The sequence below is a fragment of the Sphaerodactylus townsendi genome, linkage group LG02 (genome assembly GCF_021028975.2).
Source record: "Sphaerodactylus townsendi isolate TG3544 linkage group LG02, MPM_Stown_v2.3, whole genome shotgun sequence".
NCBI lineage: Eukaryota > Metazoa > Chordata > Lepidosauria > Squamata > Sphaerodactylidae > Sphaerodactylus > Sphaerodactylus townsendi.
In genome coordinates, this window is record NC_059426.1 from 57712072 (window position 1) to 57728233 (window position 16162).

At 42.4% G+C, this 16162-nt stretch overlaps 1 protein-coding gene across 4 annotated transcripts in view; it reads left to right on the forward strand.

Moving 5' to 3' along the window:
• The window catches only part of ADCY5 (adenylate cyclase 5), a 263000-nt gene that overhangs the window by 39732 nt on the left and 207106 nt on the right, over window positions 1-16162 (forward strand). The gene's annotated exons all lie outside the window — the stretch shown is intronic.

A 16162-nucleotide genomic window follows, 5' to 3' on the forward strand; every position in this document is an offset into this window, starting at 1 on the left:
CCAGACCTAGCTGTAGCGATGATAGCATCTGGGAGCTGCTCTGTGCCCAAAAGAGGTTTCTGGATGCAGCTGCAAATGCTGCTGGGCCTAGAGAGGCTACTGGACACTGACACTGCTGGCTAGGAAGCAAAAGATAAATGTGTTGTCTGGTATGCGCATACAATATTTTTTTTATTTTGAGGAGAATTTGACACACACACACACACATACCCCACACACCAATGCATTCTTTTAAGGATGTCAGATTTTTCTGCAAACCTGGGATGCCCCCCAGGTTTGCCAAAACATCTGTTCTGGGTAAGTGTGTCCCCAATCTATGCATTTATATATCAGTGGATAGGGGCACACTTGGGAAACAGTATATCGATTAAACATTTGGGGAGTAATATTGGGTAGGAGAGAGTATAGAATTTGTTCCATATTTAATTATTCACTAATTTTGCAGGCTGTCTTAGTCCTGATTAATTTTTAGATGGTTCAGGTAATATTCAATTCTGGAAAACTACTGGTCCTATCACTTCAGAATTTTCCACTCATACTAGAGAGTAGGATGTAATCAAATAGCAAAGATTGCAGAAGAAAGATGCATATTATTAGGTTATGACAGAGAAGTCACTCATATGGACTAGTATTTGCAGAACTTGGAGTCTCATTTTGGTGTTTTGGAAAGATTATAGGAAATGATTTTTTCTGGACAGAGTAACAAGGGGCTGGTTGAAAAAAATCTGTGACACTATGCTAGAAAATCACCACTTGGTTCAAGATAATTGGCAGATTTCTGAAAAAACATTTCTTAAAATTTTGAAGATGCCAGCATGGTCTTAACCAATGGGTAGCAGGCGCAGCTGCCCTGGGGTCCCCATGACCCCTGCCTAGCAGAGAGCTTGGCAGCAGGGGGCTGCTCACAGACATCCTGTGAGGCTTGGGTAGGGTAGACCCTCAGAGGGTTTAGCAGCAGAGTGGCATTGATTCTGTATTTCCATCGCAGCTTTTTGCCCAGTGCCTCAGATTCGTCGCCATTGCATGGTTGCTAATAGATGTATACTCTATATTATTGCTTTTTGCCATAAAGAGAGCCTTTGCTATACATAGCATTCCTCATGTGGGCCTCAACTAGATTATTCAAGTGATACTCTGCTATATGTTGGAGGAAGTTATGGCTTCTCTGATATGTGATCTGATCTGTGAAAATCACTATCAGTGCTATTTCTTTCTTCTCGTTGGTGATTTTGTCAACAGCTGCCTGTGAAAATATCAAGCTAAAACAACTATACAGTGGCTCAGTCCAGACACCATGTTAGCCCAATCAAATTAACTATGGTTAATGTATTGTCGACGGCTTTCTATGGTTAGCTTGATCATCCAAATTCAGGCCATTGCAGTAACTATAGTTAGGACATACCCTACCAGGATCTGGAACCAGGGTTTGTAGTTGACTTTTTAACCAGAGTTGGCATCAACTATAGTTTGCATTAACACAGACATCTAAGTTTACTCCTTGGTTGTTTCCCAGTGGGGTCCTGGTTATACTGCAGGCAAACATATCAAACTGGTTCCTGTGAGAGAGGGGAAGAAAACAGCAAAGGTATTGAAACTAACATTTCTCAAATGCCTCAACTCTCTGGGGGGAAACATTCTTCCAACTTGATCCTTTTACAGGCAAGATATTTGTCAGACAGAGTTGTAGAATTCTTATTTGAGAAGGTGACAGCTGAGAGCTTTTGCCCCTGTGGTTAGCTATATAAGGCTGTTGGCCCATTAAGCACCTTTACATACTAAACACTGTCCATAGGTGTCAAACTCGCAGCCCTCCAGATGTTATGGACTACAGTTCCCATCATCCCCTGCCAGCATGATGCTGGCAGGGGATGGTGGGAACTGTAGTCCATAACATCTGGAGGGCCGCGAGTTTGACACCTGTGAACTATTCATTCCCTTTCATTTTGGCTGAATCACAACAAAATCAACAGTTTCTCCTATCTTTTCAAGCGAGGGTGAAGGTGAAAAAATGAAGGCTGATTTAATGTTCTCTGTCTCTGTCTCTCTCTGCTCTGCTCTATCACTATTAATTTTGTGAATCTGTTTCTTGGTATCCTTCCCATATCTCTGAGCCTTTTAGAGGATCTATCTAGGCAGTCCTCTAAAATTATCTAGTTTGTGATCTGATCCCCCACTGATTTTGGTCTGGTCTGTTGAAAGATGTCGCTGGTCCTAAGGCAGCCACTGCATGGACTCAGAAACAACTCTGCCACACCTGACTGCCTTGTGGTTCACCATTTAGCTGGACTGTTTCTGTTATATGTCATTTCTGAAGTTAAAATGCTTCCATCAGTGGCATATGCAGCTAGCATGCTGTGTGTGGGAAAACGTCTGGTTAAGTTTTTGAGTGTTAATTGACATATACATGAACAGGATGGTGAAAAACACGATAATGTTATATATAAGAACTGGAAATGTTGGTTGTTTTTGCAAAACAAACAAGTGTTAATGAAAAATGATAAAGGCACATATGAAAGATAACTGCTGATTACTTACCATTCAATATTTATTGTAAAGGTTGCTTAGAATTCACCATCAGGTGGTTAGAAGTTAGAGTTCTTTTTCACTCTTTCAGTCCGTCTTTGTGAGGAAAGTGGAGATTCTGATTTGTAGGCATGAAATCATGGGCTATAATTATTCTGGATTAATTAACACACAGTGTTAGAGTGTGAGCTTACATATGAGGTATGACGTTGGTTTTGCATTTTAACCCCTTTGTTGATCACCTACTGAGGCGATGAGTTCTTTGATTTATTTACATATTTTAAAGATCTAAGGATATAGACACAAAGTGGCTCAGATTCACTGAAGTGGGACTTTGCCCCTCCCTGGTTGCTGCCCAATGACCTGTCCAGTGTTGTCCTAAATGAACAAGGTACCCAAGAGTGGCATTTTGGGCAGAAGTAGAGAGGTGGGAAAGTCATAATCTGCAAATCCTGACAATTCTGAATGCAAGGCACTGTCTTCACTGAAGTTTTCTTTGCTTTTGTTTGTGTGTGCTGAATTGTACAAAAGATCCCAGTGCCCCATTGGTTTCTCCTGAGTTGCCATTGGATAGTTGCTCTCCTCCTTTATTAGTCTGTCTTCCCAGCTTCCCAGTTTCTGTTTTGCTGAAGGCATTGATACAAAGAACAGGATGATAACCCCGTTAACGTAGCTAATAGAAATATTAAGACATTTGGCATTCTTTTGCATCAGAGCTCCCAATAGCTACATATTTATGTTGACTTGGCCAGATATTTTTGTTCTTTAGGGCTTTTAACTTAATTGAACTTTAAAAATTCTATTTTGAGAGGGTTTTGTTTTAGTTTATTGATATTACTGATTCTTTTTTCCTTCCTCTACTGACTATATCTGTCAATGTCTATAATTGTTTGTCAGCCTTTTAGGAGGTTATACATTCAAAAAGAAAAGGTACTGTAATTTTTTTTGTCTGCTGCTTTTGAATCTCTTCCAGTTGTTATGTTCAATTTCAAAAGTGGTAGCAAGTTTTCCTGTAGAAGGTAGTCATTGTGAAGGAAAATGCTTTATGCCATTGTTTGTTCATGCTATGTGCATTTCCTATTTTCCACTAACAAGTTGAATGCTTCCATGGAGTCACTGAATCCTGAACTGAAACAGCAGTTGCTCTACCACATCCACAGGCCAGGGCTTCGGAGGGTACACAACCACTAACTCCACATGGAGCCTTCTGGCAATTCTTTCCTGCTGGCTCACTGTCTGAGCATCTTGATAGAGACCCTGCTCTTCTTTTTCTCCCTCCCTCCCTCCCTCCCCTGACATGAGCATTTTACTGGCATGTTGTTTTAAATCTACTGAAAGCAATGAAAAGACTAGCTTAGATTCTAAGGGGCAATGTCACTGGTGCTGCAGGAGCTCCTTCAGTAGAGTGGTGTCACTTCCATTTCTAGACTAATGTTGGAAGGGTTGTTGTTGTTTTCTGATCCTCACCCCACCCTGGTGCTGCCGATTTCCAGTTTACTCTCCATACTACTTTGGCCCCTTGACCGGTACGATTACAGTTTCCTACCATTCTTGTGTTTTCCAGTGAGTCTTGTCTTCTGAAAATATTGCTTCAGTTTAGTCATTTTAGCTTATTGGGGGAGTTCAGACTTGATTTGATCTGAAACCCACTTACTCGTCTTTTAGGCAGACCGTAGCATCCAGAAAATTCCATTCCAACGCCACATTTCAAAGGAATCTACTTTCTTCCTGTCAGCTTTCTTCATGGTCCAACTTCCACACCTATACATAGTAACAGGGAATACTGTGGTATGAATTAACTTACCTTGCTTGCCAGTAACACATCCTTACACTTAAGAATCTTCTCTAGCTCCTCCATGGATGCCCTTCCCAGTCTCTGATTTCCTGGTTGCAGTCTCCCTTTGTGGCTGATGATGGAGCCAAGGAATAGAAAGTCTTGAACAATTTCAATTTCTTCATCATCAGCCTTAAAGCTGTGTAATAATTACTTTTGTCTTCTTAATGTCCAACTGTTATGCTGCTTTGACACTTTCTGCTTTAACCTCCATCAGTAGTCATTTCAAGTCTTCATTGTTTTCTGCCATTGTGTTATCACTTGCATATTGTAAATGTTCCTTCTACCAACAAACTCTCTGCTACAGGAGACTGAGCTGGCCACAGCATGACTTCTGTATCTTAACTTCAGTAACATGGTGTAGATCCTTGCACTGTGCAGGCAGCTGCTACCAAAGCAACGTATTTAAAAATCTGCACAATCAGAAGTGCTGTGGGGCAAAAGCCCTTAGCTGGGCTCAACAACTTCCTAAAAAACACTTGTTGGATACATGTTGGTGGGTGTCATGGTGCCCATGGGTGCCATGTGGGGAACCCTGTTTAAGACATTGCATTATAGTCCCTGTTCACTGCTTCACTGTTATAACAACTCCATTTCCTCTGAGTTCATCATTCCCCAAGTAAAACATTTTGTCATTTTGTGACTGAAAATATTTGCTCTTATACCTGTTATTTTCCCCTTGGATTTCCTTTTCTTTTGGTCTTGCTGTTGTTTGGTTGGGGGTACTGAAGCTGTGCAAGAAATCATGTTCATTGTCAGAGTTCCTGACAATTTAGCTAATTTAAAATATATCTGTATCTGACAGATTAGCCATGGCTGATCCTACAGTAAAGTAAGGTGAAGTGGTGGCCTTGGGGGGATAGATTTTTGCAGTGGCAACTTCTGCTGCAGCCATCTTCTTCAACTTGTCACAATGCCGTGTTCTAACCAGAACCCAACACACACACACACATTTCCCCCAATGTGACAAGCTGTTGGAAAATTCCAACAGTCTCTCCGTTACACAGAGACACATAGATTGGTTCAACGAAGCAGAAAAGCTTTTATTGCAATAATAGCAGGACAGTGTGCTGTAGACAGCCAAAAAACATTGTCCAAAGAACACATTTCAAAGATACTTTTTAATATTGTCTTTCAAGCAGGCAATTTAACTTTGCAAATACCTGATTGGTTACTTTTTACACCACACAGTTGTCTAAAGGTGATTGGTCTGGTGTCAGAATTGACCACCACCTGGGCCAGCTGCAGGGTGGGACCCCCTATCTCTTACTGAGCAAAGGGTCTGTCTGCAGCTAATTAAAGTATCAGTAGACCCAGATATGACTTAGCAGAACCTGTAGCAGGGCAGAGCAGCAGAGTCATGGTAAACCGCATGTCACATACCGTATATACTCATGTATAAGTCGAATTTTTCAGCACATTTTTAATGCTGAAAAAGCTCCCCTCGACTTATATGCGGGTCATTAAAAATATTTTGTGCTTTTACTTTGCCAGCCAGCAGGGGGCGCAGTTTGTATGCTAGAGGCACCAAAATTTCAGGGTACCCTCAGAAGACTCTCTTGGTGATACCAGCCAAGTTTGGTAAAGTTTGGTTCAGGGGGTCCAAAGTTATGGACCCCCAAAGGAGGTGCCCCCATTCCCCATTGTTTTCAATGGGAGCTATTGGTAGATGGGGTTACCCTTTTGAGGGTCCATAACTTTGGACCCTCTGAACCAAACTTCACCAAACCTGGCTGGTCTCATCAGAAGAGTCTCTTTATGATACCAGCCAAGTTTGGTGAAGTTCGGGTCAGGGGATTCAAAGTTATTGACCCCCAAAGGGGATGCCCCATCCCCCATTATTTACAATGGAAGCTAATAGTAGATTTTTCATTTCTGATAATATCCCTCTTAAAATCTAAGTTGGGTTACATTTGGACATACAGATGATGATGAGGAATCCAGTTTTGAAGGATTTTAACTCTTGTGTTTTAGCTTGGTTGCAGGTTGAGCTAAGGTTTTTGTACTTTTAAAGTTATTGTTGATACCATATTGTTCTTGCTGACCCTCTTTTCCACTTACAGAGCCAGTTTACTGTTTTTCTTTGAAATAAATATTCAAAAACATTTAACCTACTGATGCCTCAATTGATGCTGCATTTCCCACCCTCGACTTATACGCGAGTCAATAAGTTTTCCCAGTTTTTTGTGGTAAAATTAGGTGCCTCGACTTATATTCGGGTCGATTTATACACGAGTATATACGGTACTCCCTGTTTTCCTTGATAGTACACTTGTTCGTTCAAAACATGATCATATCAACAATATGTAAGTGACAGCTCTCACTTCAGACTTGTGTTTGTTCCCTCTAGACACTGACACTTAGGCCCTGGCCATTTCATCTTACAATCTAATATTTCCTACAAAGCTACGCATGTTCAGTAGACAACATATGAACATTCATGAAGCCCTATTGGGTACGTGTGGGTTGCCATATCATATTTTAAAAATGGTTGAGGAACTTGGAGGGACGGAACATTATCTGCTGCAGCTCCTGAATATGCAGTGTATTGGGGAGAGTGGAGGCAAGCAGAAGGTGGAAACTGAAAGCAGCAGCCTCAGACTTACCTCATGTTCAGCTACTACTGAAAGTAGTTTTGGCCTCCTGATGTGCCTGCTTGTCAGTAGTATGTACTGAAGCACTTCCTGAAGTAAGGGTGTCCAACTGATGTAAAACCATTTCATCACCACTGATGAAATCTGAGAAACCAGAAGAGGACGATCCTAACCCACAATTATAAAGCCCATTGTTAGATCAAGTAAGGTTCCCATTCTGATTAACCTAGGATGCTATTGTTGTTTTTTAATTAAAAATGTTTGCAACTTTGCTAGGGGTACGTATGTTTATATTTTTGAGAGAGAGAGAGATGGGAACCCCTGGTAGAGGGCTGGGTAGAACTAGGCTAGTTCTGCCACAGGAGGAGACCAAGGAGGAGACCTGAATCTCCTATTATGGTAGGAACGCAAGATAATTCTTCACTAAAATAGCACAAGGACCATAAGTGTGAAGATATAATGAATCAGTCAGTTTAGGTATCTGGGCTAGAAGAAGGTAAACAGATGGGAGTGGATAAGCATGAGTTGATTGCAAAAGACAGGGGAGGCAAAGCTGAGTAAAAGCCTTACATGGAAATAAGGTTTTAATTTAAAGAACATTTAGGTGTTCAGAATAAACTTTGATTTTTTTTCTGTCCCCCATTATTAACCATAAATGAACAATGTTATCAGCATTGAAATTTTTCAGGCAGAAACACATCAAATGTAGTAAACACCAGCTCTCCAGTGTAAGCTGTCAAAGTTTTTAATTGCTAGAAATTCACTTACAGTTCCTCCCGCCCCACTTTTAAAAGAGGGGCTGGTATATGTGTTGATGGCCTACAGTTTCAGTCTTTTGAAACTATGTAAGCTTGTACAAAGCTGCAATAACAGTTTATAGGTCACTTTAATGTGTAACTTTCCAAAGTCATTCCATGACTTTCAGAAGCTGTAAAGGCAAATCACATTTTCTGTATTCTTGTGTTACTTAGGCATTAGTCAAATAATCCTGAATATCTTTTGTTATGACTTCATGGAAAGTAATGAGATAGCATCTAATATATAAGGGAAAAAATGGACTTGCTGCAGAACTGTAGGAAGGAACTGGGCAAGAGGTGATATAGTGGCATGTCAGACTAACATCAGGAATGTCCTGGTTCAAATCCCCATTCAGCCATGTGGCTTTTACTTGGACTAAGCTACTTTACATAATGGTTGTGAGGTTAAAACCAAGAACCATATGTGCTTCCCAGAGGTCACTGGAAGAAGCTTAGTACCTAGGATGAAGATAGAGCAGAGGAATCTCAGATTCAAATGTGATTCAAGAAGGTCCTTGGACCTTGGGTCTGCATGATCTCTCTGCAATGGCCATTTTACACAGTTGTGGTGAAGTTAAAGAATGGACATGTATAATGCCCTGAACTCCTTAGAGGATAATACAGGTATAACAAGTCTTGTTTGTTTGCGTCAGCTTTTGATGGGATAATGAGCGGGGGCATCTTTTATGGGGTGAGGAGAGAAGTATTTGGATTTTTTAAAAAAATGTTATTGTTGTTTTGGTCATTACCTATACAATTCTTTAAGACAAGAAGGAAGATGAGATATAAACATTGTAATAAATACATAAATAACCTGATTTAAAAATCTAGATGAACCTGAGAACATAGTAAATGTAGATGGCTACTATACATGTGTCAGCCAATTAAAAAATTCACAACTTTGTAAAGAGTTTAAGGCATGTTTGGTTTTTGTCATGCCCCTTGATAAACAGACAAAACCTAACAATGGGTAGGTAGCCTATGTGTTCCCTGGGGTAGGATAAATGCTTTAAGTCCATTGTTTTCTTTCAATATGGTTGCCACTGACTTTGTGCTAAAAAAAGCATTCAACATTGTTTTTTCTGAACTGACTATTCTGTTACTGAAGTTTATATTCCTGTGACCAGAAATGGAACAAGAGTACATTCACATAAGTAGTAAATTTAGCGCCCTGCCCAGTGAAGCCTTGGGTTTCTGTGAGTCCCCCCTCCCATTATTGGCTCCAGTAACTTCCCAGAGTTGGATCCCACAAAAAAGATATGCACATACATCAGGAGGACAATTCCACCCTCCTATGTGAGCCCTGCAATACCCCTGTCCTGGGGACCTAGAAGTATCATTACAGGATGCATTTGGGGTTAATTTGGGAAATGGAATGCAGGGAAGTTATGCTTCCAGGCACAAACATTTGATGGGTTCCTACCCCAGGAGGGGGCAATTAGAGCCTACAGTGTCTGAATGTTCTGAATTTTTATATTTGACAGGCAGAATTTTTATATTTGACAGGATTATTTAGATTTCACTGTAGCAAGAAAGAACCATATGATTGAAAATGATCCATTCTTACTGGTGCAGGGTACTGATTATCCACACTGCTAGACAGACCGATGTCTTGCTTTACTCTTGCCCCGTATTGAGATCATCCAAGTATCCTATTTTTAAAACTGCTGCTCAGATGAGTGTTTAGTGGTGGTTCACAGTAACCTCCTGGGATGACTAATTAGAATTAATGTCTCTAGGCCAGTGACTGTGGGAACATTTTCTTGGCTCCAGTTGTGGCCCTTATTATCACAGAAATGTATAATAAAATAATAATCAAGCCACAGGGGATGAGAATACAGTGCCTGGGCAAAGGGAAATTAAAGAATGAGCAATGAAACAGATGTTTGGGCCCACTCATAATTTTTGCCTTTTTAAGAGTGAGGAACAGGCTCCTTCAAAGCAGTTTTATAACTTCATGAATACAAGCTAATTTATCTTACTATATAATGGAGCAATGTGTTCCCAATGACGAATCAGAAAAAGTGAGGGCAGTGTGTACCGCCCACGGGGACAGGTGGGGTCAAATGGCCCTGGGTGCAATGGCAGGGGGCACAAAATCGGCCCTACCCTCTCCTCCCCCACGCCGACACGGCTCGGAAGAGCTGTGTTGGCCTGGGGGTGGCACATAAAGACAGAGACGGCCTGCTACCAGAAACGGCCTGCTGCCTTGGCACCCATCTGAGAATCCTCCTTCCCTGCTCAGGCCCTCAGAGGCAGCTCGGACTGGCACCATGATGGCAGGCTCAGGCCACCTACCGCAGCACCCTGACCCCTGCCTCCCTGCAGGTCAGCTTCTGTCCTCCCCAGGGCCTGGGGAGGGCAGGTGGTGGCCTGCAGGGAGGTGGGGGTGGCTCGGGGGGGCACCGCAGCAGCAGGCCAGCCCAGGAGCCGGTCTGCCACTGCAGTGCCCGTCCGAGCCACCCCCGCTGCGAGCCCACCCTGGAGCATGGTGTTGTTCCCAGGTGCCATTTCCCCTGATACTCCTCTGAGTGAGGGCTGCTGAGAAGTGTGGTCCTCAGCTATCTGGGAGGGTTCAGATTCCAACTCTTCCCAGAGGGGTAAGGACTACAGTTCACAGCAGCCCTTGCAAAGGCTGCCAATGTAGGGAACCCTGCTTCCTTTGTGCAAGTGCTTTCCAAAGAGGAGGAGATGCCATTGTGAAAGTTTCTTCCATGGAATCCTGCAGTTATGCCTCCACCACAATCTCCAGGGCCTTGGCCAAAAATGGGATGTTGGCCACCAGGTAATAATTGCCCAGCATAATATAATCCAAAGAAGTGGGTGGAGCACTGCCTCTTTCAGAATTACTGGCACTAACTACCTCCATCAAAGAGGTATTTACCACCTTCTGAACCCACTGGGCCAACCTCCTTTTTCCAACTTTTAGCAATCAGAATGGACAAGGGTTCAGTAGTAGGCACCATCCCTGCAAGCAACTTGTCCATGTCCTTGGACCTCAAAATTGAAATTGATCCAATAAAACTGGACTAGACAGTGCTCCACAGGATGCTGTTCAATGGTGGAGTCCGATCCCATGCATATCTGAGCAAATTTATCCTGAAAGTGCACAGCAAAATCATCACAGCAGATACCAAGGGCCACCCCAGCTGCAGCCCTCCCAGTGAAGGACAGAAAGTTGTTAACCATCCTAAACAACTCTTCTGGAAGACTGTTTGCAGATGAATGAGGGCAGAGAAATACATCTTCTTCACCGCTGCCACTTCCACTTGGTATGCACGATAATGGGTTCTCACCAGTGTCTGGTCAGATATGCAATTTCTGCAACTTGCGCTCAAGCCATTGCGCCTTCTGCTTCATTGCCCTCAGATTCACTGTACATCATGGGGCCTGAAGGTCTTTGCCAGTGGTGTGATGACGCTCTGGAGTTATCGTGTTGATGACTCTCCTGATCTTACCATTCCAAAGGGAGACCAGGACCTCAACAAGAGTGCTGGTCATGTCACCAGGAAAATCCCCCAGAGCTCTCAGGAATTCTTAGGATTCCTCCAGGGGCAGACCATCTTACTTAATCCCCCATTCTTGCTGTGTGTGTGTGTGTGTGGGGTGACATCTGGAATCCAGACTTCACCAGGTAATCATCCATCCATGACAAGGGGCAGATCTTAAGTTCCTTAACTAACAGATCACCTCCAACCCTCCCCATCACAAAGACCAGGTTGAGAGTATATCCAGCTGAGTGTGTCAAGCTGGAAACCAAGACAGCCCCATTGTAACCATGGCAGCCATGAGGTCCTGAGCCAATCCATCAGAGGCATCCTCAGTGTGGAGATTGAAATCCCCCAGAACTATTGCACTGAGAACGTCCAACTCGATCTCAGAGGCTGCCTCTGCCAGCTCAGGCGGGAAGGCATCTGGACAATGGGGTGAGTGGTACACCAGCAACTTGGCTCTCTGGCCAGGCACCAAGAACAAACTCTCTACATGGGCCACAGAGTGACAGGGTCATCTAGTTGGGCTGATGGAATCTCTATTAACCACAACCACTCCCCCACCATGCACACAGTAACCCCAGGGCAGAATTGAGCCAGACCCCCCTCCCCGCTCATCTACGCCGGTCTCTGTGATGCACACCAGGTCAGCCTCCACTTGTAGGATCTAGTCGGGGGGGGGGGGCAGATTTGTTTTGGACCGACTTGACATTCACAAGGAGCTCCATCAGGCCAGTGGACTGGGCAACATGCATCCCCTGCTCTCCCAAGGTGGGAAGGGAGGCAGAGCAAGAAGTCTAGTTCTCTCACATTCACAGCAATCTATAGTTTACATCTGAACAGGTAGACTCTTTGTACTCAGCTGTTAAGCTAGAAATGGAAATCACAATCTGGCCAGTTTCTGGTTGGGATATTAAACACAAACCATGGTTTGTCAGTTCAGATGTTACGACAAGCTGTATGTTGCCAGGCAACAGGAGGAAATTTGAATGAACAAGGGCAGAAGATGGGGAGGAGGGAACCCATGAGTCTGGATTTTGGGTCTGATGTCCAAACAATGTTCCAGTTGTTACATTTGAATTGTGCCATTGTCTTTTGTACTGAGGAATGGATGAAGGCAGTAGAAGAGTATCTGAGAGGGAATATGATTAGATGTGTTAATTCATGTTAGCTGTTCTTGCTGATGAGTTTCTGGATTAATGTAAGATTTCTGTCTGTACGCAATTATTGTCCATGTGAAGCAGATTTTCAGAAGGATCATGGGTGTGAAATAGATTGTTTCCTTTTATATTTATTCACAGAACGGTAGTGAATGTGTCTTGTATAAGTGATGTGAAGATAAGCCTTTCTTTTTCTTTTACTCCTACTCTAAGGAAAATATGTATGAAAGATGTTCGAAAAGGAATGCATGTGGTCTTCCTTTGCAGACCTCACTCAGTGGGTAAAGTGTGTTCTTGCTTGCTATGGGCAATTCTTTGCATTGATTGGTTAAACCCCAAATATTGCCAAATCAGGTCTAAAACGTTATGAGGTCATTGATGATGCAGTCCAGAATCTGGTCATCTTCTTACATAACCCACACAAGCACTGTACTTTTTACAATTGCCATACCTGGCAGCTTAGAATATTTATTTTTAGGTAGATTTTGGGTCAGTTTTGGAGATGCAGAAGATCAGACCCGCCCAGTTTCATATTCCAAAAGCAGAAAATAAAGCATCAGTGTCTTGTTTTATTGTGCTTCGTTTATGTTTCTTGGTTACATTTGTGTCTGAATCATTCCTCAAGTGACGGGTGGATTAGTGCAAGTCATAAGAACAGTCTTGACACAACAAATCACCAGAATGTAGCATAAGGCCTGTAGTTATGACTTAAATTTTGGGATTCTGCTCACCAGCCATTGGACAGATATGCAATTGTATTTGGATTTGCAATTGTAACTGAAATTGTCTGGCAAAGATACCATACGAAATGTTGTATGTCTGCCAGGCTTCGCTGAATTATGAGGATCATAAAACAAATCCTTTTAGTCACTGGAAGAAACAATAGAGAATAGAAAAGGTCAAAGCTATATACACTGTGAAACCTGCCAGTACCTTGAATAACTTTGTGTGTCCTTTAGTAGGAGTGGCTGTTTTCATACTCGCTTCGAAACCAAACCAAAAAGCAAAATTATTGCCATACATTTCCTCTAATTTTTTTAACGGTTAGTATTAGCTTGATTTTCTTGAAAAAAAAATTGTTGAGCAAAATCTACTACATAGTTGCCATTGGCAGCACCACTTCCTTATTGACTTACTGATTTATATTTTATTTTATTGCCACCCATTCTTGACCAAAGTCCCGCTCAGGGTGGCTAACAACATGAAGAGATATATTTAAAATGGAGACTTCATATAAACATATATCAACAGCTAAAAAACCTCAAATGTAGAGCCCAGACAGCACCTCCATAAAACTGATGGCACAGATGGGGAGCGCAACCAGGGAGGGGATGAATGGGGAACAGAAGGAAGAGAGAAACTGAGGAGGAAAAGGAGAGGAAAAAGACAGGGAAAGGGAAACAGGAAAAAGCTAGAGCGGAACCATTGCTGTCCTCAGTCTCAGCCTCGTGGAACCCTCAACCCTGTGGAATATCGCAACCAGGCCCCACCAGACGTGTGTCTCATTAGAAAGGGAATTTTACCAGGCTGAAGCCAGAGTGAAAAAGGCTTGAGGACTGCTGCACACTTTGGGCCAGGGACCACCAGTAAATTCTTCACAGCTGAGCTTAACACCCCGGGGGGGGGGGGGTGTATGGAGAGAGTCTGTCCCATGGGGACAATGACCCCAGACCTTTTAGGACTTTAAAGTTAATGCCAGAACCTTGAATCTGATCAAGTGTTTAATTGGCAGCCAGTTCAGTTCCCCCATTTATGCCCTGTCATTGGTGAGTCAGTTGGTTTTATGTACAGTTGGTACTCTGGAAATGTGAAAGCATACTAATTTTAAATTGAATGTTTTTGTCCTTGTAAATATGTATCAGTGTTATCAAATCACAGTCAACTTATGTCTCTCAGGGCAATTGAGTCTCTCAGGGCAATGGAGAAGCAGAGGTGGTTTGCCATTTCTTGCCCTGCAGAGTCTTCCATGTAGGCTTACCCACACAGTGGCTCTGCAGCTGTTGTCATTCTCTACTTAGCTTCTGAGATTTGATTAGATTGGGCTGTAGCAGGAGTTCCCAACATGTAGTTTGTGGGCACAAGTGAGCCTGCAGACACCTTTTCTTATGTCAACTTCATACATCCCACAACATCCTCTCTGTTGTATGGCATGCAGCCTTCCCGGGCTTACAGTTCTGCAGCTGTTGTCATTCCCTCAGCCTACACAGTGAAAGGATCAGCCAAAACATTCCCGCTGACTGGGGGCTCCACTCTCTATCTCCATATCCTGCCTCTGCTGGGCTGGACTGGGCAGGAACCGGCCAGCTGAGCTTCCTGTCTCTCCCTCGTTTTCGTAGGGACAGTCTGTGTCCCTGAGAGGCTAAAGGTAGATTTGTATTCTATTTGTTTTCTTCGAGATGTTTATTTTGGTGTATTTTATAAATGTGTTTAAAATATTTCTATTCTGCTTTTCTCTGACTCTGACTCAACAAGAAGCTCAGCGCAAGTACCCAAACTACCAAATTAGTAAAGTGAAACTAAACTTTGTTTATTTCTCTTGAATTTACTTGTACCTTCCCAGTAGGACAGATTTATGCAAGAGACTGATTTATTCACACTCAGACCACCACACCACCATCTGTGGCTTCCAAGATTTCACTACCATTGTGCAGCATGTCTTCAAGCTTACCATCACAACCTTAAGAACTAGAAATTTAGTTTTTGTTTTTTTTAATGAAGGCTTGGATCCTTAAGATGCTGTACCTTATACCAATCTCTATGGCAGTACAACATAGACATTATATTGCTGTTTACTTATGAAAGTAAGTACCCAGCTTTGCAACAATAACAACAAAAATTCCACAGCTGTATAATATTACAATTATCAAGAGCTGTGGTTCTTCTCACATTCTGGCCTATACCATACTCCCTTCTGTTTCATCTTTATAAATAGCATTTTGCAACCATGAATTGAGAAAGGACTGATAAAGTTTATTCACCTCATCCTATATACTGCCTTTTTTCCAAGGAGATCAGCACAGATTACAGAGGCTCAGATCCAATGGAGCAGTTCTGTGGACCCCAGTATTTCTGCCTCTTTAGCACAACTTTTTAACTTTCTGTAACTGTCCTAAATGCTTCCCATTTCAGAATGTGGTGTGGCTGAATGCATACTGAACAGTGAAAGGCAGACAGATGGGAAACTATTCCCTTGCCTGCAAGGTATCTTGCGTTAGTGAAACATCACCTGTAGTCATGAAATACAAACCTTGTCATAACAATAGCAGGGGCTTCCCTTATGAGAGAGATTCCATATTGCTTTACATACAAGGTTGTAGTTGGGTGTGAATAACAGTGTGGCTAGAGTTATGATAAGATCTATCAATATTTAAGGGGCACTTCTTCATTTCAGTTCCTCTGTAGGGATAAGCATCACCTGTTTTATAGCTTGTTCCCTGTTCTTGGTCTGCTTTATTCCATGTTACAAAACTACAGGCTCTCAAATGCATGCAAAATATCCCTTTGTTTTTGTATGCAATGCTGCCTGTAATAGAGGTGCATATATGTTTCTTCAAGAAAGCAGTATCTCTCACAAAACAACCTATTTTAGCATCATATTGTGCTGGACTGCATATGATAGGTTTCCATGGAAATCTCATAATGAGTATGACATTTGCCACTTTCCTATTCTGTCTCAAGATTGCTTTTTTCCCCTTCTGCAATGAACATTTGTGAAATAAAGACTCCAGATTACTTGGCTACCCTATTCTAGCGATTAAGTTGT